This window comes from Sus scrofa, chromosome 9 (genome assembly GCF_054392235.1).
Source record: "Sus scrofa isolate SSC_HxYL_T2T_F1_AM1 chromosome 9, Sscrofa_HxYL_maternal_Yorkshire_Landrace_v2.0, whole genome shotgun sequence".
NCBI lineage: Eukaryota > Metazoa > Chordata > Mammalia > Artiodactyla > Suidae > Sus > Sus scrofa.
The window spans coordinates 102,791,953-102,815,917 of NC_139391.1; the positions used below are offsets into that span (position 1 = coordinate 102,791,953).

Below are 23,965 nucleotides of genomic sequence, written 5' to 3' on the forward strand. Positions count from 1 at the left end.
CCCTCCTGACATCATAAACTTGAACTTCTAGCATCCAGAATTGTGAACAAATAAATTTCCATTGTTTAAGCCACCCAGTCTTAACCAGTGGTATTTTGTTAAGGCAATCTTAGCAAATTAATGCAAATTGTAATAGATCATTTGCCCAGAGTTTCTTGTGATTGATTCAGCAGAGGCAAAGAGCTGGACTGATACATTCAGGAGAAGCAAGGAGATGACTGCCGAGGAAAAGGTAGCTATATGCATGTCATCATGCCACCAGGGTCTCTCCCGCCAGGTAAAATTATGTTCATTAAATGGCAAAATGGTACCAATTTATTAGTCTTAATTCCATTAATGAAAAAATGCTAATAAAGTAAACATTTGGATTCCTGTAAGCAAACCATATAATTGCTTTTCAATTATAGATATATATGTATATATACACATAAACATGTATATTTATATACATATACATATATATTTTGCTTTTTAGGGTGCACGTGTGGCATATGGAAGTTCCTTTGCTAGGGGCCAGATTAGATCAGAGCTGCAGCTGCAGTCCTACACCGCAGCCACAGCAATGCAGGGTCTGAGCCACGTCTGCAACATAACCCACGGCTCACAGCAATGTGGACAACTTAACCCACTGTGCAAGGTCAGGGATCAAACCCACGTCTTAATGGTTACTGCTTAGGTTTGTTACTGCTGAGCCACAACGGGAACTCCTCAATTTTAAATACACTTTTTTAGGTAATATTATTTAGTCGTAAATTATATGCAGTTCTTACCATGTCATTAGTCAGTAAGAAAGTATTCCTTTTATAGTTACGTTTAGGTATATATGCAGAAAATCCAAATCTGACAGTTTCTGTTACTTCCAATATCTGTGATAAAATTTCCTGTAGGAAGATAAAAATTTTTATTCAAAGTTATTTGTGGATTTCCTTTAGCTATCTTTCCTTTCTCATTGATTTTTCAGCACTAACTATATTGGTTAAGAAGGTGACGTGCTTGAAATTTTAGAGCGGGAGAAACAAAGCTATTTGTTCTTTTTTTTTTTTTTAGTGGACTGGTGAAACGGAGAGGGAGGAAGCCTTTGTTAACATTAGTCATGTTTGCTTTGAATTACCAAGTTATCACTGGCATAGTGATGGATAAGGTTACCCCATTTCTATACTGTAGTGAATATAATAGTATTTTAGGGTGATTGAACATATTTTGAGTTGGGAGAGATTGCCTGCTGTTTAAAATCACTAATTAAAATAGGTGGATACTTATTCCTTACCCAAATATGAACTATGTAAATTAATAAAGGTTCTAATATTTTTTAAAGGAAAAGGCTAGCAAAGGTTTGAGCTAAGTATTTCTCTCAGAAGCTTTATGATTGCCAGCGTGATATTTTCTTGAAATTTTTGCTGCATGTTCTTGATATTCACTCTGTTTCTTTGGTATGCTGACTGTAGGAATAACTAAGAATACTGTTTTTGCCAGAAGTCTCATTAATAACCAATTTTGAAGAATTGGTTGAAAACAATATTCTCTGGCTTTCTTAAATTCTTTAATGACCAGCACATAGCGCTGACTGGAAGAATAAATGCTTTTATTAGCATTTTGGACACAAGTACAATTCCTTTAGTGTCTGTAAAAATTAATGAAAATGAATATAACTTTTTTTCCCTCAATTTTCAACTAAGCTAAGATGGAAAATATAATATAGAAAAAAAATAAAATTAAGCAAAAAAAAAATAAAATTAAATAAAATTAAGCAAACCAAAGTATTTACTGTCTGCCTTGGCAAACTTCGATCCTTTGAGATTCAGATATAAAAGAAACCAAACATTATTAAGATTTAAAATGCAGTGTCTTAAGCATTATTTATTCATCTGATTCTTTTAGAAAACATTTGTTTTTCAAAGAAGCATTGGATATGAATAAAAATGGTCAAAAAGAATGTGTATACTGCTTTACCTTAAAAATAAATTTAAGCAGTTGTAGAAATCATAGATATAATATGTAATAGAGTTTTTTTTAATTTAGTACTTATTATAGTAATGTTTGTCTTACAAAATATACATATTTAATGTAAGAAATATGAGGATGGGGAGTTCCCGTCATGGAGCAGCGGAAGTGAATTTGACTAGGAACATGAGGTTGCTGGTTCGATACCTGGCCTTGCTCAGTGGGTTAAGGATCTGGCATTGCCATGAGCTGTGGTGGAGGCCGAAGACACAGCTCGGATCTGTTGTTGCTGTGGCTCTGGCATGGGCCAGCAGCTACAGCTCCAATTAGACCCCTTCCCTGGGAACCTCCATGTGCTGTGGGTTCGGCCCTCAAAAGACGAAAGACCGAAAAAAAAAAAAAGAAAAAAGAAATGTGAGGATGGGAAATACATTAATTCTATTATCCAGAGACAACTATAATTTATATTTTTGGTCTATATTATTCAGTTACTTCTATACACTTAATTACTTTAAAAATTAAAAGATACAAATATGTACTTTAAAAATATTTACTTAAAAAGTTATGCCGTCATAACTGTACATGCATGCATCAGACTCTTGCAAAATATTTTAAATGCATTTTCTCAGTTACTCTTCACAATTATCATTTTAGGGAGGATTTATCTGAAACTCAGATAAATATATTTTCCAAAAAATCACAATATTGAGTACCCTTTGTGGTTCAGTGTTTAATGAACCCAACATGAGGATGTGGGTTTAATCCCTGGCCTCGCTCGGTGGGTTAAGGATCCAGTGTTGCCATGAGCTATAGTGTAGGTTGCAGATGTGGTTCAGATCTGGCGTGGCTGTGGCTATGGTGTAGGCCAGTGGCTACAGCTTCCATTCGACCCCTAGCCTGGGAACCTCCATATGCCTTGGGTATGACCCTAAAAAGACAAAAGAAACAAACAAAGAGCTGTATTGACTAGTGGTAGAACCAGGATCATTTGAAAGTGATAAAAACTGATGATCTTTAAAGCCATGTTGTATCATTTCTGTAACATATCATCACACCTCCTACATTTTCCCTTATTCTTGACCATGACTTTAAAACATAGTTTTATTTTGTCTCAACTATGTTGAACATAATACCACTTAGCTGACAATCCCCCTTTGGTGGACAAAGAGATTTAACTTCTGTTTGTCTCTATATAAATATTGTTGACATGCACACATGTAGGTAGACATTTCCCACATCCTCAATTTATTCCCTTAAATAAACTATCAGAATTAGATATTATAGAGCTGAGACACTATATATTTCAAAGCTTTTTATTACATTTCCTTAAATTGAGCTCTGAAAGTTTCTACCACACGATCATAAGGTTTCTATTTGGTTAACAAACTTTGCTTTAACCATTCACTTTCCTATATCTCAACTTTTATTCACTTACAATGAAATTGTAATATGTAAATTAAGTTACCATGATTAAATTTAGATCTTATTTGTCAACTTATTTTTCTTTTATAAAATTTAATTTTCTTTATAATCACAAATATCAGTCATCCAGAACCTGCCTTCTTATCACTGTATTGAATTATTTAGGCTGTTTTTTGAAAGGAGAGTTATAGAAATAAAATATTTTTAATTTTAGGATCTATATTATGTATTTTTATGTTAAAATATTTATAATATTTTGGTTCCCTTTGATATTTTTTATGCCATGAAGAAATTAGTTACATCGATAACATGTGAATGATCAGTATTCTGAGCACAATAACCTCATAATGCTGAATGTTCTAACTTAAGAAACTGTCCCTTGGTTCACTATCACTTAATAATGGCTCTCGGTTGAAAAACATGTTGATAGTACTCATACTTAAGGAGATAGAGATAATTACTGCTGAAGAATATTTCCTATATACCTACAATAACAAAATGTAGCAAAATACCAAGGCTTTTTACACATATTCTATAGTACTCTAATTTTATGAATTACTCACTGTTTTCAGTTTTGTTTAATGAGGACAACATGATCTGTATGTTAAATCATAGAAGAGCTTTCAAATTCCTGTCAATTGGCATATAAAGTGTTATAAAATGTTACTCATGAAGAATAAAATCTGTGTGCCTATAAAGGCCTATGAGCCCTTGTACATCTGGTTTGTCTTTTCCTCTCTGACCTCCTTCATTAAACTTGGCCTCTCACATGGCTCCAGTTCATGGGTGCTTATCTTCCCTCCGCCTATAATTATTTCTGTATTCTGTTTCCTTCCTCAGCCCAGTGCTTTAGGTTCATTCCTTGTATCTCATTGTCAAGGTCAGTTGATCCAAAAAGGCATGTTTGACTCTATTTTTTAAATTAGATGGCTCACCCATAGTCAGATGTCATTCTGAGTCAGAGACTCCTATATTACTTTCCAAGTAATGATCACAAATTGTTATCGCAGTTTTTGTGTGTTTTTTTTAAATTGTCTCTCTAGGCAGTAATGTATATTAGGACCCATTTCACTTTTTATTCATGTTGTGTCTGTAGTTCCTCTACTAGTGCCTGTTGTATGGTGAATGTTCAAAAAATATTTTCTGAGTAAGTTCCTTAATGATTAAAATATAACTTTGGAGTTCCCGTCTTGGCACAGCAGAAACAAATCTGACTAGGAACCATGAGGTCACGGGTTCAATCCCTGGCCTTGCTCACTGGGTTAAGGATCTGGCGTTGCCATGAGCTGTGGTGTAGGTCACAGATGCAGATCAGATCTGGTGCTGCTGTGGCTCTGGTGTAGGTCGACAGCAATAGCTCCAATTCTACTCAGGCTGGGAACCTCCATATGCTGCAGGTACAGCTCTAAAGAGACAAAAAATATTATCTATCTATCTATCTATCTATCTATCTATACATCTATCTATAACTTTGTTTCCTTAATGGTCTCGCTAATATTTTCTGGTTTTCTACAGTCCTGTTCTTTTAGAGCTGTAGAAATTATCTTGAATTATGTTTATTTGATTGCTATTCAAATAACAAAGTATGGATATAATAATAATGAGGAGACTTTGAGTTAAATAAGCCTATTCTCACTTTTTACATTAAATTGTCTTTGTTTTTGTTTCTAAGAATACAATGAATGAAAAACAAAAACAAACAAAAAGACCAGTAATGAAAAAATAAAAGTTCTGCTTTAACCTATCCCTTCAAAAAAAAAACCCAAACACTCCCTCCCCCTACCCCTTGGCAACCACAATGAGATCCTGCTGTATAGCACTGAGAACTATATCCAGTCACTTATGATGGAGCATGATAACGTGAGAAAAAAGAATGTATACATGTATGTGCGACTGGGTCACCTTGCTGTATAGCAGAAAATTGACAGAACACTGTAAACCAGCTATGATGGAAAAAAAATCATTATAAAATAAAAAAACAAACAAATGAAAAACTACTGAGATTAGTTTGGTGTAAGATCAACTTTCGTTTTATGGATAACATCTCTTTAATGCTAACAACATGTCTGTATCACAGGTAGAGATATTTTTTTCCCTATTTTCCCAGGTCAGACAAAAGAAATTGATATTTAGCATCATTTTTACTTTATTTGTACCTATTTTAACTTGCGTCATTGTAAAAGACATTTGTAAGACTGTTCAGTTCAAATAAATTCCATATTGTGATTGAACTATAAATATGAACTTTAAAATGGTGGCAAAGAAAACTTAACTCATGAGTTCTAGTCTCCAATTGTAGATAAAAGTAGAAGATATTGTCCTTTAGGGATTAATAGTATTATAGAAAATAATGGAAAACCTGGATTATGACAACCCTTGAAACATAAGTATATGAGAAAGGAAGATAATAGAATCTCAGAGGACTTCATAAGGTGACTCTGTAATATAATACGTCTTCTAGTGGCATTGCAGTTAAATCCCTTTCCTCTAATACTATGTCTTAGTAAATTCAGAATTAAAAAGATGGGTAGTCCATGGGAATGTCTACTTCCCTTGGACTTCGAGTTTATTGAAAATATTTATGTGATACTTTTACAGCCATTCCTTAATACTAGAGCACTTTAAAAATCACTAAATACCACTTAGTAATTCTAATGGATATTTATGGCCCTACAATAACTGTGCACATTTCTTTGTATTGAATTGAAAAGTTTTTTGAATAACATTTTCTAATTAGTTATGCATTTTATGATAATTTTCTTTTAATGTAGTTAATGAGAAAAGTCTTTGTACCCTACTTGTTTCTAATTAAAACTACCCCTTAGCCAGAAATTCTCCTTCTCATATGTCCACATTACAAGAGTAATTGTGAAAATGATGTTTGGGTCTCATTTGTAAATAGGGTTCTTTATGAAGGTGAATGAATACATAATTTACTTGTAAGATGTCTTATTACCCCTTCTGTTATACCATAAAATGCTTTATTTTTGGCCTCCAGCACCTTAAATATAATACGTTTCTGGAAAGTTGTGTTTATAGAATGAGCTGAACAATGCCATAAGACACAAATATTGGTGAAGACCACAATTAGATTAAAAAGGTTGAAGGTAATCTCAGGAATAAATATAGTCACTACCTCCTAGAAATATATTATTATTATTAATAAGGATCTTTTTAATTCTGTAATTACAATGAGACTTCATTTTAATTTCTTTTGAAAATTAATCTTGACCTTGTTTGAGGTTTGCTAGTCTACCAAATTATGCATATTCTTTCTATTCCTGCTTCTCCAATAAGATTAGAAGAAATACACTTCTAATTAGATAGATATGAAAAATCAGTGGTAAAGTGACTTTTAGGCTTTCTCCGAAAAAGTGTCTTTCTTCAATATTGACTGTCAGGAGACATTTATGTCATGTATCTATTATCAAGATTGTTGTTAAACTACTCAATAAGGTAATGGATTTATTTATTTATTTTTTTTAAGTAAACAAACATAGTATCCTAGACCCTAAACTACAAAAAGATCTTTGCAGATATTTAGTCTCCAATTACATGAAGAGGTCGTTTTAACATCTAGTGTTAGAATCTTATTTAATGTATATATTATTATTATGAGATATATAGATTTAGGGGGATGTAAGATTTCATATTCATATATGATTAATTAGAATATTATACAAGTGGAACCATAAAGAACATATAGAGTGGTAATACATAGGAGGTAGTGATATACTCTGCTTTGTTGGAAAGTAGGACATGCTCTAGTTACATTGTATATCAATTGAAAAAGTAAACGTGCCTTTGGGCCTAAATTTCTCTAAATTCATCAAAATCCTCCCGGCTATTCCAAGATTTCTAGTTATATGTCTCTTTTGCTAATTTACTTGGTAGCTCAAAGCTTCATCTACTATAACAACTCTGGTTCTGAAGGCTGCCACACCTCTGTTTGCTGTCACAGAGTTGTTCTGTGTTACAGTGATAGTGACTTATTTATGTGCATACACTGTAAATCACTAAACTGTTTGTCCTACTACATTTTGAAACTATCCCTCCAAATACAATGTCTAAGTCACAGTGCACTTTAGAGAGAACTGTTTTTTTTTTTTTTTCTGCAAATGCATAGGAGTAATTGAACCTGGTGTTCTTGTCGTTGAGTTGAAATGAATAAATCTTTTCTACTCTGATACTGGGTATCTCACTATAACAAGGAATATTTTATATTAACTTAAATTTTTCCCCCTTATAGGATATTTAAGGAAATAGGTAAACTATGGACTATTGTAAATACTTGCTTTCTTCCTCCCAAAGCGATAGGTTGTATATCATTTCCTTTCCTGAAAAATTATATAAAGCTAATAATTGGATGGCAAATCTTCCCTCTGTTTTCTGTTTAATTTAGCATGTAAAAAATATTCATAACAGGTCTCCTTATACTTACATTCAATTGATATGTTTTAGGTTAATTTTTTTCTTTGTTCTCTTGTTAATATTTAGATTTTTATGAAGTGAATATGGAAGCTTATAAAGACAAAAACTATTTTAACAACTTAAAATGTACATAGAAAAGTAGAAATTAAATCAGCTCTTAAACTTACTGGTGTAATCACCTTAGGAAATTTCAGAAAGATAGTATTGATTCTTTTTAGACCATTAATTTAAATTTTGATATATATAGTTGGGCCTCAGGGGTACAACTACTCCAAATTTGGGTAACCATCTATTTTGTTACAAGAGATTTAATGATTTTTAAGCGTGAAAGATTCCATGACCTTCGAAATAGGTTTTTAACATTAAGAGATAGGTAATTATATAACTTACTATTAACATTTAATCAATCTTTTCATTTTTTAAACATACTTCTCTCCTAAAAATAAAACAGCTCATCTCAAAGTACAAAGAGTTATATTTTTATTGCAACAGAAACTTCAGTTACAGTAAAAGTAAATGATGAATCATGCCGCCATGTAGAAATTTTGTGTGTCAGTAACTCTGAATTCCTAGATATGAGAGAAAAAGACCTGTAATAAAGAGCCTGATTTCAGATTAAAAAAATTTTTCTAGCATGCTTTTATGTTATAATTATTCCTCCCATCAAACAAACACAAAATCTTTGGATTTTGTATAATAAAGTTACTTTATTATCAATTTCAAGTACGTACTTTCTAACAGTAAGAAGTAAATTTACCAGCATGTTTAACCATATCAAAATATAGCTGTCCCCGTATATGTTATTGTTAAACAAAATAAAAGTTTACTTGAGTTATGATTAAGCATGGGGTTTAAACAAGTAATTTAAGTAATTTTGTTTACTTCCAAAATTCCCATTAAAATAAAGTTAAGGGATAAGGAGGTTTAAATCCGTGAGGATAAAGATTAAAGAAGATAATGTCAGATAAGGAATATTAACAAAGTTTAGTGCCAGAAGAGTGATCATTGATGTAGAAGAGAAGAAGGAACAAAAAAGATAAGTGCCTACACTGTGGTAATATATAATATATATGTACTACTTTAAGGAAAAATAAAAAACCCATTGTGTCTCAGAACTTGGGAAGAGTCTAGAAACTGGAGCCACAAGATGACTTTGAAAGGTTAGTTGGGTCCAAGGTAGAGCTGAAGACAAAACAACTGGTTGAATACTTAAAAGAAGTTTGTTCCCCAAATCCCATTCTCCCTGAACTCAGCTTTGGGTTGAACCCAAGAATCTCTGTGCTCAGATTAAATGTCATCATTCTATAAGAAGTATTACCATTCTAAAAGAGGAAATTCATTTCGGAGTTAAATGAAGTCTGTACTTTGAGCCGTGAGATTCCTGATTTCCTTCACTCTTGGGAATCCCCAAATTAGGAGTTCAGAGGCCTTTTGGAGATTTTGGCTCAGAGATAAGATCTGTAAAGACTGACATTGTGGGATTCACAAACAAAATGGCCAGGTCACCAACTGATCACCCTGTAATAAAGGCCATGTATCGGCAAACTTGTCAAGTCACAAAGAACATTCAGTATGCTTTGCAGTACCTCACTCTTACATGGATAGATACAGTACATATAATTGAGGAAAGCTTTGAACATAATGAGAATGTCAAAATGACAAACAGGATGAAAAGAAGAAAAAGACAAAAGGAAAATGGAGGCAGTAGAGATGATGCAGGAAACAGAAGAAAACTTCAAAAAGTGATAATAAATATCCTTAGATAAGAGATTTTTCATTTCTGAAACAAGACCAAAGTGCCATGTAAAAGGAATATGCCAAGAGCATATAAAAATTGATAATGGAAATGAACACATTAGATAGAAGGGAAGGAAGGTAAAGTTGAGGACACTTTGCTAGAAAAAAAGGCAAAAAAATAAGACGAAGTCTTAGAAAATTAATCTGGGAGATCCCACATAAAATGAGTTCACAAAAGAAAGAATTGAAAATGGGCAAGAAATGGTATGCAAATAGATGTATATGTGTGTGATTTACCTTATATACTTATACATATGTTATGAATGCATATTCATATATTCATATAAATTTTTTTTAGTTATATGTACATATGAGGCCGAATATTTTCAATGGAAAATGATTGACTTGGGGAAGGCCTATTAAGTCACTATTGCTGGAGCCAATGATAAAGTTATTCACTCCAAATATTTACTGATCTTTGATGCATGCCGGACACTCTACCAGCTACCAGGGTTATAAAAATTAGAAAGACAGTCTGCTCCTATTTGGAGCAGGTTTGTAGAAAGGCAGTAAATATTGGCTGGGGTTTCAGAGCCAATAGCTGACCAGGTATTTGCCAAGAGAGATTCATGATCACTGAAGTTTATTTCAACTGTGGCAGGTTAAATGGTGGTTCTTTTTCTCTCATGTCTTTTTACTCATTGAGAATAATATTTAATTTCTTAATCAAAGCACTTTCTATGATGATATTTTAGAGTTAAAAATAAATTATGTGGTTGGTTACTTTTTTAGAATGGCATGCCCCTTTTCTCTTTGTCCATTTCTATTCTTGCTTTTACGTAACTTTTTATACTGGGCCTCTGCACACTTCTTTCCACAAACAATTGCAACTTGAAAATGAATAATTCATCTGGTTCATTGTATCCTGAATCGGTGCATCTGAAAGCAAATATAATACTGTGTGTTCGTATAGGAAGCCTTTTGTTCTTTCACGAAAAGAAGAAACAAATGTGAGGTGTCAAAAGATGTTTGTGCTAAATTATTCACATGTTGAGCATTTGATTCTCACAGCCATGCTTGGGGGTAGATTTAAATGTATGGATCTATAACTAGGTTTCCTTGTACTTTTTTGTGTTGGATAAATTTGAATAATATTTCAGCTCTCAATTCATCCTAAACAAATAGTGTTCATCATTTTCTTTAGAAAGGACAGATACATAACTATTTCAGTTGGATGTCATGAAGACAGACAACTGTGTAGAACTAAATATTTGCACTATGTGGTCATGGTGCCCTTCTGATGGTAGTGGCTGTTGCACACTGGCTACATGGCTGTGATTTATTATTTAATCATGGACTGTGTTCATTTCAGCAGGGAGGCTCTCTTCCTGCAGCTCCTTTGAGATCTCTGACTGTCACTGTACTTTGCACAGTGGCTTGGACATCGTTCTCAGTGGCAGATCCCTCTGAACTCCTCCAAAAGAGTTCATTTTCATAAACCTCAGTGGAGCACACAGAGAATGCATTCCTGAGCTTACTGACTCTCTGATATCCAGTGTGTTCATAGGAGCATAAAACCATAGGCAGCTGTTTTGGGTCCCAGTTGTCAGGTGGGAAATTATGAAGAGCTTCATGCTGCTCTAAATAATTAAAATTAATACCAGAAGAAAACCTGCTCAATTAGCATCAGATTCCTTACAGATAGGGAAGATTAAACTAGTGTCTGGAAGAGACAAGTCTGTGTTTGTGAGACAGATATTTAAGTAGACATAATTTTTAATCTGCCTAGACTACTCAACAAAGTACATCAATTCAGTGACTCAATAAAGAAGCTAAGAATTCAGGTGTGTGTGTGTGTGTTTACTAGATAGGGAAGCCACAGAAGCCAGCTGTGATATGCGTGCTCCTTCCATCTTCACTCCCAAAGCAATCCCCTCTCCCCCCAATTTCTTTAAAATAATTCATAGAATAACTTTTGGAGGACAGGAATGGGACCAAAGGGAGCCAGGGAAAAAACTTATTTTCTAAAGAAATACTGAATAAGAACAATAAATTCTAATACTGAGATGCTTGTCCAGAAGACAACTGCAGGGGTGTTTACTCTGTGGCACCTGAATACCTATGTATAAAAGTCTTAGGAAGGTTGTACCTCAAGTACGCATAACATTTCAAATAGCAGACAGATACCATTAGCAAACACCCAGCATCTACTACTCTCCTCTACATATGAGCTGAGAAAAATGTAATAGTGTGCAGGTCTGTAATCGGGGGAAAAGTAAGAATATAAACAAGTTCTGTTCTTAGTATTTGTGACTCTTGGAACTTTACCTCTTTATAGTGATGTCATTAGGTTGTTCATAGTTTATTTTCTCCCTACTTTAATTGTCTGCATCTTTTCTAAAAGGTTTGTCAAAGGTAGTGTGCCAAAATACATGACATTTGAACATTAATGAATCATATCCCAGATCTGAAAGTAGAAAGTGCATTTTAATACTATCATTTGAGAATTTGGGTCAGCACTCCTGGGAGTTCTGAATTTGATATCCGTTTTCCTTCTCAGCTGCATTTTTTTTTTTTTTTTTTCCCACTGAAAAGATGGTGCAGTGAAGCATGTAGGGCAGATGTTGTGTATGAGAAAGAAAACTGAACGCAACACAACTGTGCAGTGGAATGTGATTGGGAAGGGATATAATAGAATTCAATATGGTTATTTCTCCAGAACATCCCAACCAAGTGTAGCATCCATTCTTGGGGCCACTGACCTTACAGCCTGTCTTTCCTACCTAAACCTATTTTCAGTTATTAGGAAATCGGTTTTTAGAAATAGGAGACTCTTTAGCATGCAATGAGAGAAGTGAAAAGTTCAGACTAGACTTCCTATGTGTTAATTGATTTGTGTGTTAGTAAGCAGACAATTGGTTTTGAAGCTCCTTTCTGGAAATCTGTAAAAAAGAAAATGAAAATACACGGGTGCTAATTGTTACTGCCCTGGGTTGAAGACATATGTTATTAAAAAAAGAATGTTCAAAAGGCAGTGATAATAAATTATAAATGAAGTATAAATTAGACCAGCTGATGATTAAAACAGGAAGAAATTACTCTTTTAATCTGAATGTGCTTGTTAAATGCTGCAGGAGGCAGAGAGAGCCTGCCTGCCTTTCCATGCCCTGGACCTGCTGTGCTTTTGAAACCTTTAGACAAGTCAGATATGTTCTGAGCAGCCTATGGAGTCCATTTCATCTTTATAAATGGAAACACACACACAAGTAGGTGACAAGACAAAATTAACTTGGCTAAGGAAGTTAAAAACCCATTGGGAAAAAAAATAAAACATTTTACCTTTTGCTTCCTTCTTCCTTTCTTATCAGAACAAACTAAAGCTTTTTAAGGCCATATAAAGTATTGAGACATGATCTAATCTGCCTTCCTCTGACCAGGCTGTGTTACATCAATAGTCAGAGTCATTGACTCAAAATACCAAAGCAGGAGATCTTAGGAAAACAAGCAAATTAGAAAATTTAAGACTGAAAAAAATCATTTGGAATATTTGTATAATATTGTATTTCGCTATTTTCCATTGCAAAAAGCTGTAAGATACACAAGTATTTTTTTTTTTTTTAAGATGGAACCCTGTGTCCATTTCAGAGACTTTTTTTCTCTTATGAATACGCTGTGTGTGTGTGTGTCTGTGTAAGTAAATATTTGAGGATCAAAATTTCTTGTGAGTGGTTATAAAGCCATTTGTTCCTCTGAAGTGTAAAAAGACTGCAAGGCGTGTGAGAAGTGGCAGAGTTTCAGGTAGCAGAGAAACAGCAGAGTCCGAAGGTGGAGGAATGGTAGAGATGCCATTCCGCCTGCCCCGCAAATGGTTTTTCTCTGTCATTGGGATCCATTTTGCCCAAAGAGCTTCAAGTTGCTCTCTGGATGACTAGGCCTACTGGATGGCAAGGAATATCTATGACTACTAATGACAGACACAAAAATTCTAGGTAGATAGACATGTGAGAGAAGGAAAAGCAAGAGAAAGAGTAGGAAGAAATGGTGTAGTGTAAGGGGTGTGAAGAGCAGAGAAGGAAGAGGGATGAAAAGACAAGGGAAAAGGAGAACAAAAAATACTGCTATTGGATTACCTTTGAAAGTGCTTTCATCTTTTAAAGAGCGATTTAGTGGACTCTGTGGCTTTTTCATCTTTGATCTACAAATAATAGAACTGATTATTCATTCAAATACCTACAAACATATATTTTCTCAACTGTGTTTATTGAGCTTGTTTAAGCTATTTAACTCGGTACATCAGGAAGTAGGAAAGATTCTTTACAACCCACATTCTCCCTAAAGGGTCCCGTGGGCTCCATATCCCAAATTCTTCAATATACTATTGCCAAAATAATTAGGATACCCTTGTGTTCCAGGTTTCCCCAGGGAAGTTGTGGTTTTGTACCTCATGGAATGTATTTATATATACCACTCAATTTTAATTCCTTTGAAAGGCATACATTTAACAAAATGTTGTATGGTCCACTTAAATGAACTACAAGCCAAAGCTGTCATATTTATAGGCCTGTCTCTCAGACCTTTTTATCACCTCCTACCTGGAGCTAAGATTTCTTACAATAGTTAGGTGGCTCTTCAAAGAACTAAAGAGCTCACAGTTATTCAGAGACGCTTATATGTTAAAAGTAAATGAGGGAATCACTATTTCAAGAGTCGTGACTACATACTGTGACACTTCGCAGTCTACAAAAGATGCCCTGGCTGTGACTGCACAATTATCCAGGGCAGGAGAGTTAAAGATTGAGGGCTAGAGATGAAGGTAAGAGTTGGAGTTAGAGCTGTTGCTGTATGAGGTGTGCTACAACCACTTTGGGACTGTCACTTTCCCTCCTCCTCTGGCTCACTCCCTTCTCATTCAAAATCCTGGGCAGGTCCATCTGATTAGCCAAATCACAGGGGATGGCCAAGTTTCAGGGGCAAAGAAATTGTCAGAACAGGTTTTTGATTTCTGTACTTGATGTGGGTACTGTCTCTTTGCATAATATTTACCTTGAGAAATTCTCTGAACATATCAAAAACAAATAAGTAAAAACGGAGACAAATGTCTATGAAGTTTAGCTAATTGCAATTAGTACCTCTTGAGGATGTGATCTCTAAGCCCTCCTCTGTCGAAATAATTTGACATTTCGGGTTTACCTGATTACTCTCATCAGCCAGGGTAAAATAGACTCAACTCCATTAAAGAATATGAGAAAGTAAAACTGCCTGTTTGATTGGTTTGCCTGTCAGGAAATGAGTACAGTTAAACAATTACTTAATTGGCCTAGATGTAAATGAGATAATGTGAGTGGAGACCCTAGAATAGCATAGCCTTTATGGTGGAATATATTTAATAAGTGACAGTTCAAAAGCTCATTATGGTCTGCTCAATTTCCTCTTTAAAAATCTATTACGTTTCAGCAGAAAATCACTAATTACACTGTCTGTCAAAGGGCAAATATGATATCTTCTTGAACAGTTATTTAGTGCTTACTGCATGCGTGCCACTGCACTGCTGCTTACGAGACGTCACTTACAGGATACATTGCCTGAGTACAGTTGCTGTATGCCTTCCAGTGTACATTGCCTTTAGTCAGCCTAGCTGGATGAAGTGTTGCTTGTGGAAAGTAATTACAGGCTTTCAATGGAAATGACAGTGTAAAGCCAGCTAGATGATGCTTGTCACGATGGAGAGTGTACGAAAGCCATACACAAACCATGGGCTCTTGGCAGAAAGACCCCTACCAGAGATAATGACAGAGCTCCTTCAAAGACTGATAGAATCAGAGAGCAGACTGAAAGGGGGTGCGGCCTTCACCTTGGGGGTCAGCTGTGCTACCTCTTCAAGATGATCAGGGAAGTTAAAAAGAAAATGTTAAATAAAGAGCACACAGTGCTGCATATGGGCTCACAGTTGGACTGGAGTTGAAAGAAGTTATTATAAAAGGGGGAGTGCTATTGAAATTTTGATTACTTAGGAAAACATTTCAAAGGTGGTATCGTTTCCAGATCTTTTCAGGGAACTATGTGACAGAGCCGGGGATCTTGGTGTAGGTCCTGAGTAAATTTGCATGTTCAATTCAAGTAATAAATTTACACTGTGACTTAATTGGCAGCACCAGAGAGCTGGCTGCTTGATGGAAATGGTTTGCATCTCGCAGCTGTGTATGTATTTCACATCAAATGTACTTAATGTTTGCATATGAGGTTGGTTCATGAGCCAGTGATTTTCATTCAGTATATTTTTATTGCTACACACTTTAGGTCATAGCGTGTGTGTCCTTGCATAGAATTACATTTGTCTTGTTTCTCCCATTCCCTTAAGTTAATGTCATTTTTATGTATGCAGAGAGGAGACTATATTAGCAGTTCCTCATTCAATCATTCATAAATACTTGTGTTCAACAATTTTTATTGATTGATTGACTAATTTATATCAGACATTAACTTAGGAACTAGAAACAACAGAGACGAAGTCATTGCCTCAGTCATGGAGCCTATATTCTAGTACTCTTAGAGTGTGGGGGTGTATAGCATGGATAGGAGCGCCCACACATTGTCAGTGATATAGATCTGGTGGTCTTCGGTTTGCCTGAACCTTTATCAGGCTTTAGTAAGGATAACCTAGCAGTGACAGACATCAGTGAATGAGAGAGCAGTACTCATTATATATGAAAGAAGGGAAAATTAGTGTAGGACCTATGAGCCCTGAGGTGAGACAATGTGAAGAGTCAGTGATGGTCAACAGCGTTAACCCTCTTTCTAGCCCCCATTCATTCAGAAAACATTGATTAAATCACTGCTATTGTGTAGGCATTTTTCTAGGGAGTAGAAGTACAGCAGTTATCAAAATGCACAAGACAGGTTTCCTGCTGTAGTTTTGTATTCTATAAATGAGGTAGACTATAAACAATTTTTGTACAGCAAAAAGGGCCTTGAGGATTGGTAGCCAGAGGGACATAATCCTTCATTTATTGCCTGGGCAGGCTGCTTTGAATCTGATGGTCAATAAAGGTCTTCTGAGCTGAGCTGATGTGAGAGAAGAATGCAATGGAGGAAACAGCCATGTGCGTGTGTGAAGGCTTCGCTCCAGGAAAAGAGCAGGGAGTGTTTAGTGCAAAAGCCCTGTGGCCTATGGAGCTTTGTGTATTTCAAGGATTAGAAGGGCCAGTGTGATTGGAGTTTATTGAGCAAGTATAAGAGTGTCTAAGAAAGAGGTCAGAGGGGCATTCTGGAGTTAAGTGACATAGGGTCTTTTAGAAGAGCATTCACAGTGTGTGACATTGACTGTTATTATTTTCTTCACTAGAATGATTACTTTCTCAGTATTAAGATATTGATACGTAGAAGAGGAAAATAAAATATACTTTTAATTCCACACTCAGGAATAAATATTATTAACATTGCGGTACTTTTATTTCTATTCCTCTTTCTGTTCCTATATACTCACCTGCACATGCATGCCAGCGCAAACATGTGCAAACATGCAAGCATACCCATGCAGCTTTTCAATAAATTGCTGTTATATTCTTCACAGGTTTAAAATCAGTTATTTGTACTTAATGTTTTGAGAATGTGTCTCTGTCATCAAATGTAATAATAAAAAGAAAATTCTATAACGTAAAACATACAATTATATATATCAAATAATAATATAAAAATATACTTTTGGCAACATCACACAGATATACCAATGTTTGTGGCTGATTTAGTATAACTCCAGTCTTTTAGCACCACATTTATCAATCCCATGAACATTTATATATGTACAGAACTCTTAAAAATTCCTGAGGTGGAACTACATCAAAAGATACATTACTGTTGTTTTAAAATATATGGCTAGAGCTTGCAAAATTCTCCATCTGAAACTGTAGGCAGTATATGAGAGTGTTGTAATTACTTTCTCCCGACCACTGGCTATTATCATTCTTAGATATCTAAGTGGATAAATAACAAATGGTATTTAACTTTTACCTGTTTCTTTTGTCGTTTTGTTTAGAACATGAAGTCAAGTGCATTATATCGTTGTGTTAGGTATTCGTTGCTGCATAATAAATTATCCTAAAACATGGTGGCTTAAAACAGGAAACATTGCTATCTCATAGTTTCCATTGGTCAGAAATTCAGGTGTGGCTTTTCTCGGTATTTCCGAGTCTCTTATGTGTTTCTGGTCTTCTGAAGGCTTGACTGGCACTAGAAAATCTGCCTTCGGGATTTCTTGCCCACATGGCTATTGGCAGGAGGTCTCAGTTTCTAGCTGTATGGACTTCGCTACATATTGCTTGACAGTGGTGCAAAGTTCCCCTACGGTGGACAATCTAAGAGAGAGTGAGGAAGAATTCACACTATCTTTTATGACCTAGTCTTTTAAGTTACACCCTGTCACTTAGGAGTCATGATGCCAGTTCTTACCACTTGAAGAAGAAAGCATTAAAGAATTTGTGAACATACTTTAATGCCGCCCACTAGCTTTTTCTTTTTTTAACCATTTTGTACTATTTTTCTCACTGTGTATTAATAGAGCATTGATTGCCTATTGGTTGAGGATCCAGCGTTGTCACTGCTGTGGCTCGAGTTTGATCCCTGGCCCAGGAACTTCCAGAGACTACAGGGGTGCTAAAAAAATAGAGCATAAGTTATTATTATTATGCTATTATTATTATTGAACAATATACATGCCAATTATTACTATTGGACAACTAATGCCGTAATATAAATGCCTCCCCATCTATAGGACAAAAGTTATTCAGTTGGGAATATTTTACATGCTTGTCGTATATTCCATTTCCTGTATTTTTTTGAAATTGCTTTTTTAAAATTTTTTCCAAGTTTAAAAGTAAGATGAAAGTAAAATATTCATACTTTATAGAATACCTGTCTTTTATTTTTATTTTTATTTTTGTCTTTTTAAGGTATTACCCACAGCACATGGAGTTTTCTAGGCTAGGGGTTGAGACAGAACTGTCTGCTGGTCTATGCCTCACCCACAGCAACACCAGATCCGGGCTGCATCTGCAACCTACACAGCCGCTCAAGGCAATGCCAGATTGCCAGGAATTGAACCTGCGTCCTCATGGATACTAGTCAGATTCATTTCTGCTGAGCCATAATGAGAACTCCAATATCAGTCTGTTAGAAATAATATTGAGGGAAAAATTCTGTCAAACATTTTGACTCGTAAGTTAATCATTTCGGATTTCTACTTAAATGCGTAAATTTATAATTTTTGTGTGTGTGTACCATTTGGATTATTAGTCCATCATCTACTGTCCAGGATTAGAAATACTGTTTATTTCAAATAGGCTAATATAGATAGATTCAGGAGTTCCTGTCATGGTGCAGCGGAAACGAATCTGACTAGGAACCATGAGGTTGCAGGTTTGATCCCTGGCCTTGTTCAGTGGGTTAAGGATCTGGCGTTGCCATGAGCTGTGGTGTAGGTTGCAGACGTGGCTCGGATGTGGTGTTGCTATGGCTCTGGCAAAGACCGGCAGTAACAGCTCCAATTAGATCCCTAGCTTGGGCACCTCCATATGCTGTGGGTGTGGCCCTAAAAGGACAAAAAGACTATAATATATATATATAGATGGATATATATATATAATATATATATATATAGATGGATTCAGAAAAGAACAAAACGATTATTCGAGTTTTGCACTGTAATAACTGCTTTCCTGTCTCCAGCCATTTACCTTACTCTTGAAGCCTTTTTATCTCTGTGGCTCTAATTAATAACTGTGTTTCTAAAGCTCAATTTCTTTCAACTTCCAAATAGGGATAATAATTGAATGAATACTCTCTTCATCCACAGAGTTGTTGTGCTATTTACTACTTTGTTAGTGGTGGTGATAGTGATGATAGTCTGAGGACCAAAATCAATAAATTGAAAACTAGCAAAAAACATGTGTGAAATTTGGTCCATTGGAATGAGTTCATTTATGGATGGTAGGAGATTTATAAAATTTTAATTAAAATATTCCATTTTAATGGGATAAGTATCAACTTTATGGGGTCAGGGATGGAAATAAAATTTGAGAATCAAGATAGTTCATTGATTGCACATAGAGAAGAAACAGTAAAAATAAATGACTCAAGATTTTGAGATTGAATGACTGGGTGAGTAATGGTATTTTGAGTAGATACTCTAGAAGGGAAGCTTGGTTCTAGAGAAAGCAGTGCTTTGCTTTTCTCTGTGATGAATTTGAGGTGGTGGTAGTATTTCTTGCTCTAGCTGCTCACCAATCACTGAAGTGGCAAGACTGATACTTCTGAGAGATAGGATGGTAGTGGATATGTGGTTTCATTTAGGTGACAGTTGACATGAAAAAGCAAGTGCAGAGGGCAGAATCAGTGGTTAAAACACTGCATTTGTAGGGTGGAAATGGGGAATAGAGTCAGCCTCACAGGAATTAGGAAATTAACATGCCATCCAGCACAGACAGGGGAGGAGTTTATGTTTAAGTAATACAGTTCAAAAGAGGTGATTATGAAAACAATACAGTTGAGCTTGAAATTGTGGACATAAGAATAATTAGGTAGTGGCCAAATGAAATAAGTTAGGCAATGAAGGAGACCTTAATTAGTAGTTAAAAGGAGGTTAGATGCAAACATTATGAGAGTCTGTTTTCAAATTCACCAGAATGGCCAAAAGTTTTTAAAAGATTCAAGATACCAAGTTTTGGTTAGTATATAGAGCAACTGAATTGTAACTACCTTGGAGGTGGGGATGCTCATTTTTATAGCAATTGCTGTGGAGAATTCTTGGGCAGTATCATACCCTACAACCCAGCAATTCTTAAAACATACTCAAGATATGAGTGGTTATATCTACCCAAAGTCATGTAGAATTATTAACAGTAGCTCTTACCTGAAGACAACTCAAGTGACCTTTAACAAAAGATGGGATAAACTTTTGTGAATTCATACATTGGAATGTTGTACACCGATAACAAGAACAAGGGACTATTCTATGCAACAGCAGTTACAGATCTCACAGGTACATCAAAGAGCCCAAGAAGCCTGACAGAAAAGACTACATACTCTAGGATTCAATATATGTGAAGTTCAAGAACAGGTAACAGAAGTCAGAATAGTAGTTACCTCTGACGTGAGGGCAGGGGAAGGTAGTTCTAGACTCAGATGAACATGAAGATATGTGAATAAAGTCTAAAAAAGAGAAAAATAATGGAAAAAGTTAGAAATAGTGGGAGAGAGAACAGTTTAAAGACATAATGAACTGAGTGAGCTGAGAACTTAATGAACAAATAATGGATTTATAATTCAAGATAGGGAAGCCAGAGAGGCTCAAAACAATGGCATAGAACTATTTAACAACTTAAGGCAACAGCGTCTTCCATGTCCACTGTTTATGTCACAAGTTCCACTTTAATGCTGTGAGTTGGGAGGAGGGGATTATATAAATGAAGGTGTTAATTGTTTCCACTTTCTTCCTGGGGTCTGTTCTATCTAGATAATTTGCTCAGAAAATTTTTACTAAGGACCTCCTGTGTTCTAGACATTGAGATGGTGCTAAAGATAAAAAGTCGAAAGATGATATCTTTGCCTTAAGGAATTACAGTCCATTGGGGAAAGATTGTCAAAGAGACAAATAATTTTAACAGATGTTCAAACTCTAGAAGCAGGTAGAACAGTTCTCAAGCTCCTGAGGTGAAGAGAAAGTCTAAGAGGATTTCAGATGGTGCTCATTGTGGTTATGGTGCATAAAGGAAATGGTGAGATATGAGGCTAGAGAAGTAAGTAGAGGCCAGATAATAAAGGGGCTTGTAAGGCACCTCCCCTGGGAAGTCTTCACACACTTGAGAATGGACACATCTGGACTTGAGTTTTATGAATTGCCTGTAAAATGAGAAAATGATGTCCATTTTGCAGTGCGGTGAGAATTATAGTCTTTAAAGCCACACTTGCTGTGATTTTATATTATTTAGGCACCCCTATCATGACTATTTAAGGTATCAAAGAAGGGGAATAGGAACTGGTATTATAAATTGGCCTTGGCAGCATGAGCCAGGGTATGGGCTGGAGGACTTTAAAATCAGATTTGGGGAGTTCCCATTGTGGCACAGTGGAAACGAATCCGACTAGGAACCATCAGGTTGCAGATTTGATCCCTGGCCTTGCTCAGTGGGTTAAGGATCCAGCATTGCCTTGAACTGTGGTAAAGGTCACACACACGGCTCAGATCCTGTGTTGCTGTGGCTGTGGCTGTGGCATAGGCCGGCAGCTTTAGCTCTGATTTGACCCCTAGCCTGGGAACCTACATATGCCAAGTAAAAAGCAAAATAAATAAATAAATTAATAAAATAAAATAAAATCAGATTTGGGAAGACCTGATAAGGCTGCTGCAAGAAATCCTGGGAAGTGAAGGCAGCTTAAAAGGAAGCAGCAGTTCTCTTGCAAATGGCAGGGATGTGAGAGACAAAAGAGGGGATGTATAGGCCATGCTGACTTGATGAATATGACCCTTGAGAGAAAAGATGTTAAGGTTTCTGATTATCTGGTTGATGCTGATCTTTTTCACTAAGGAAGACTGTGCAAGAGGGGTGTCTACTTTCTGTCACAGACTGCTTACACTTCCTGGCAGTTGCTACGCTATCACATCTTGTGCTCTGATTCTGCCCTGAGGAAGCACTGTCTTTTCAGTTTCCTCTCCTTACCTCATCTTATAGATCCAGAGCTCTGAACTGAAGTTTCCTGACAGTCTCTTCTTGTCTTTTTCCTGGCTTAAACCATTTAGTAGGCTCTTCAGATTTACTGCCTTGGGAAGGTTCTTTGTCATAGTGTTCTGCTTACTCTCCTTCATTTTATCATCTTATTTCCTGTCTCAGGTATCTCTCCAGTCTTTTTTCTTCCCATTTTCTCTCAAGTTCATCTTAGCTTTTCATGCTTAAACACTATACAAGATACTTTGCTCCATGTTGCCAAATGAGTATCTCAACTTTTTATCCAAATGTAGTCCACATGACTCTAATAATTAACTCTTCTTTTGGGGTATTTTAGGTTTAGGTTGGAAAATAGGGGAATAGGAGTTTGAGAAGTCAGAGTGGACCATATGTGATTGGAGGGAGAATGAATAACTGGGTGATTCCTGTACATTGCTGTCATTAAATAAACCCCCAACAGTCTGCCTCAGCTTCTCTTTGTGTTAGATTCACTGGCTGTTTCTTCTATGGTTGTAAAAGAACCATTAGAAATTAGTTTCTTGGAGTTCCCATCATGGTGCAGCAGAAACGAATCCGACTAGGAACCATGAGGTTGTGGGTTCAATCCCTGGCCTCGCTCAGTGGGTTAAGGATCCTGTGTTGCCATGAGCTGTGGTGTAGGTTGCAGACGTGGCTCGGATCTGGTGTTGCTTTGGCTCTGGCATAGGCTGGCAGCTGTAGCTCCGATTAGACCCCTAGCCTGGGAACCTCCATATGCTTCATGTGCGGCTCTAAACACACAAAGGGGGGAAAAAAAAAGTTGATTTCTTATTTACAGTATATTATGAATGTTTTCAGTTAGAGGGCTTACTGAGTATATATAGAGATAATATCTAAAATATTAAATTGTAGCTATTTAGTATGGGAATTTTTTTTTAAGACAAATTTAAACTTTGGTACGATTGTAATGCTGTATTTCCTTTGATTAATTTCAGTCTTTGCATACTGCTTATGTTTTACTAAAATAAAAAAAATTTAAAACAAAACTTAGTGCCCAAAATAGATTTTCCCTCTGCCTATATAAAATATTTAAGTAACTTAATTTACCAAAAATAGTAAAATAATTTTTACTTTTTAAATTTACTTTTGTTTTCCAAATATAGGCCTTCTTTAAAAGCTTTAGTTTCTTCAGTTCAATAGGAAAATCATATATTGCTGTTGCATAGGAAGAAAGGTATAAGGTGATGGTTATACCAAGAATGCTATTTGTATCTATGGTCAAAACTTAGGGGCTTTTGTGAGAAACAGACAAGTGCCAATAATATACACTAATACCTTGTTATTTATTTAAGTGCTGTAATTGAATGTCTTAAGATGAATTGTTTGCAAATAAATTACTCTGAGCTGTTTTCCGGATCTGGTTGTAATATCACTTCCTGGGCTGTAAATAATAGTGATATCAGGGGACTGTATCATGAGTATAACAAAAAGTCAGAATTTTGAAGTTCCTACTGTAGTGCAACTGGTTAAGAATGTGGCACTGTCTCTGCAGCAGCTTGGGTCCCTGCTGAGGTGCAGGTTTGATCCATGGCCCACTGCAGGGATTTCCCAGCTGCAGCGTAGGTTGCAGCTATGACTCAGATTGGATCTGTACTATGGGTGCAGCCATTACAAAAAACAAACAAACAAACAAAAAAAACATGAAAGTGCTTACTACTTTAGGAGAGAAATACACATCA

The 23,965-nt window shown here is 35.7% G+C and overlaps 1 protein-coding gene across 32 annotated transcripts in view; it reads left to right on the forward strand.

The window, feature by feature from the left end:
* The window catches only part of CACNA2D1 (calcium voltage-gated channel auxiliary subunit alpha2delta 1), a 484,107-nt gene that overhangs the window by 121,876 nt on the left and 338,266 nt on the right, over nt 1-23,965 (forward strand).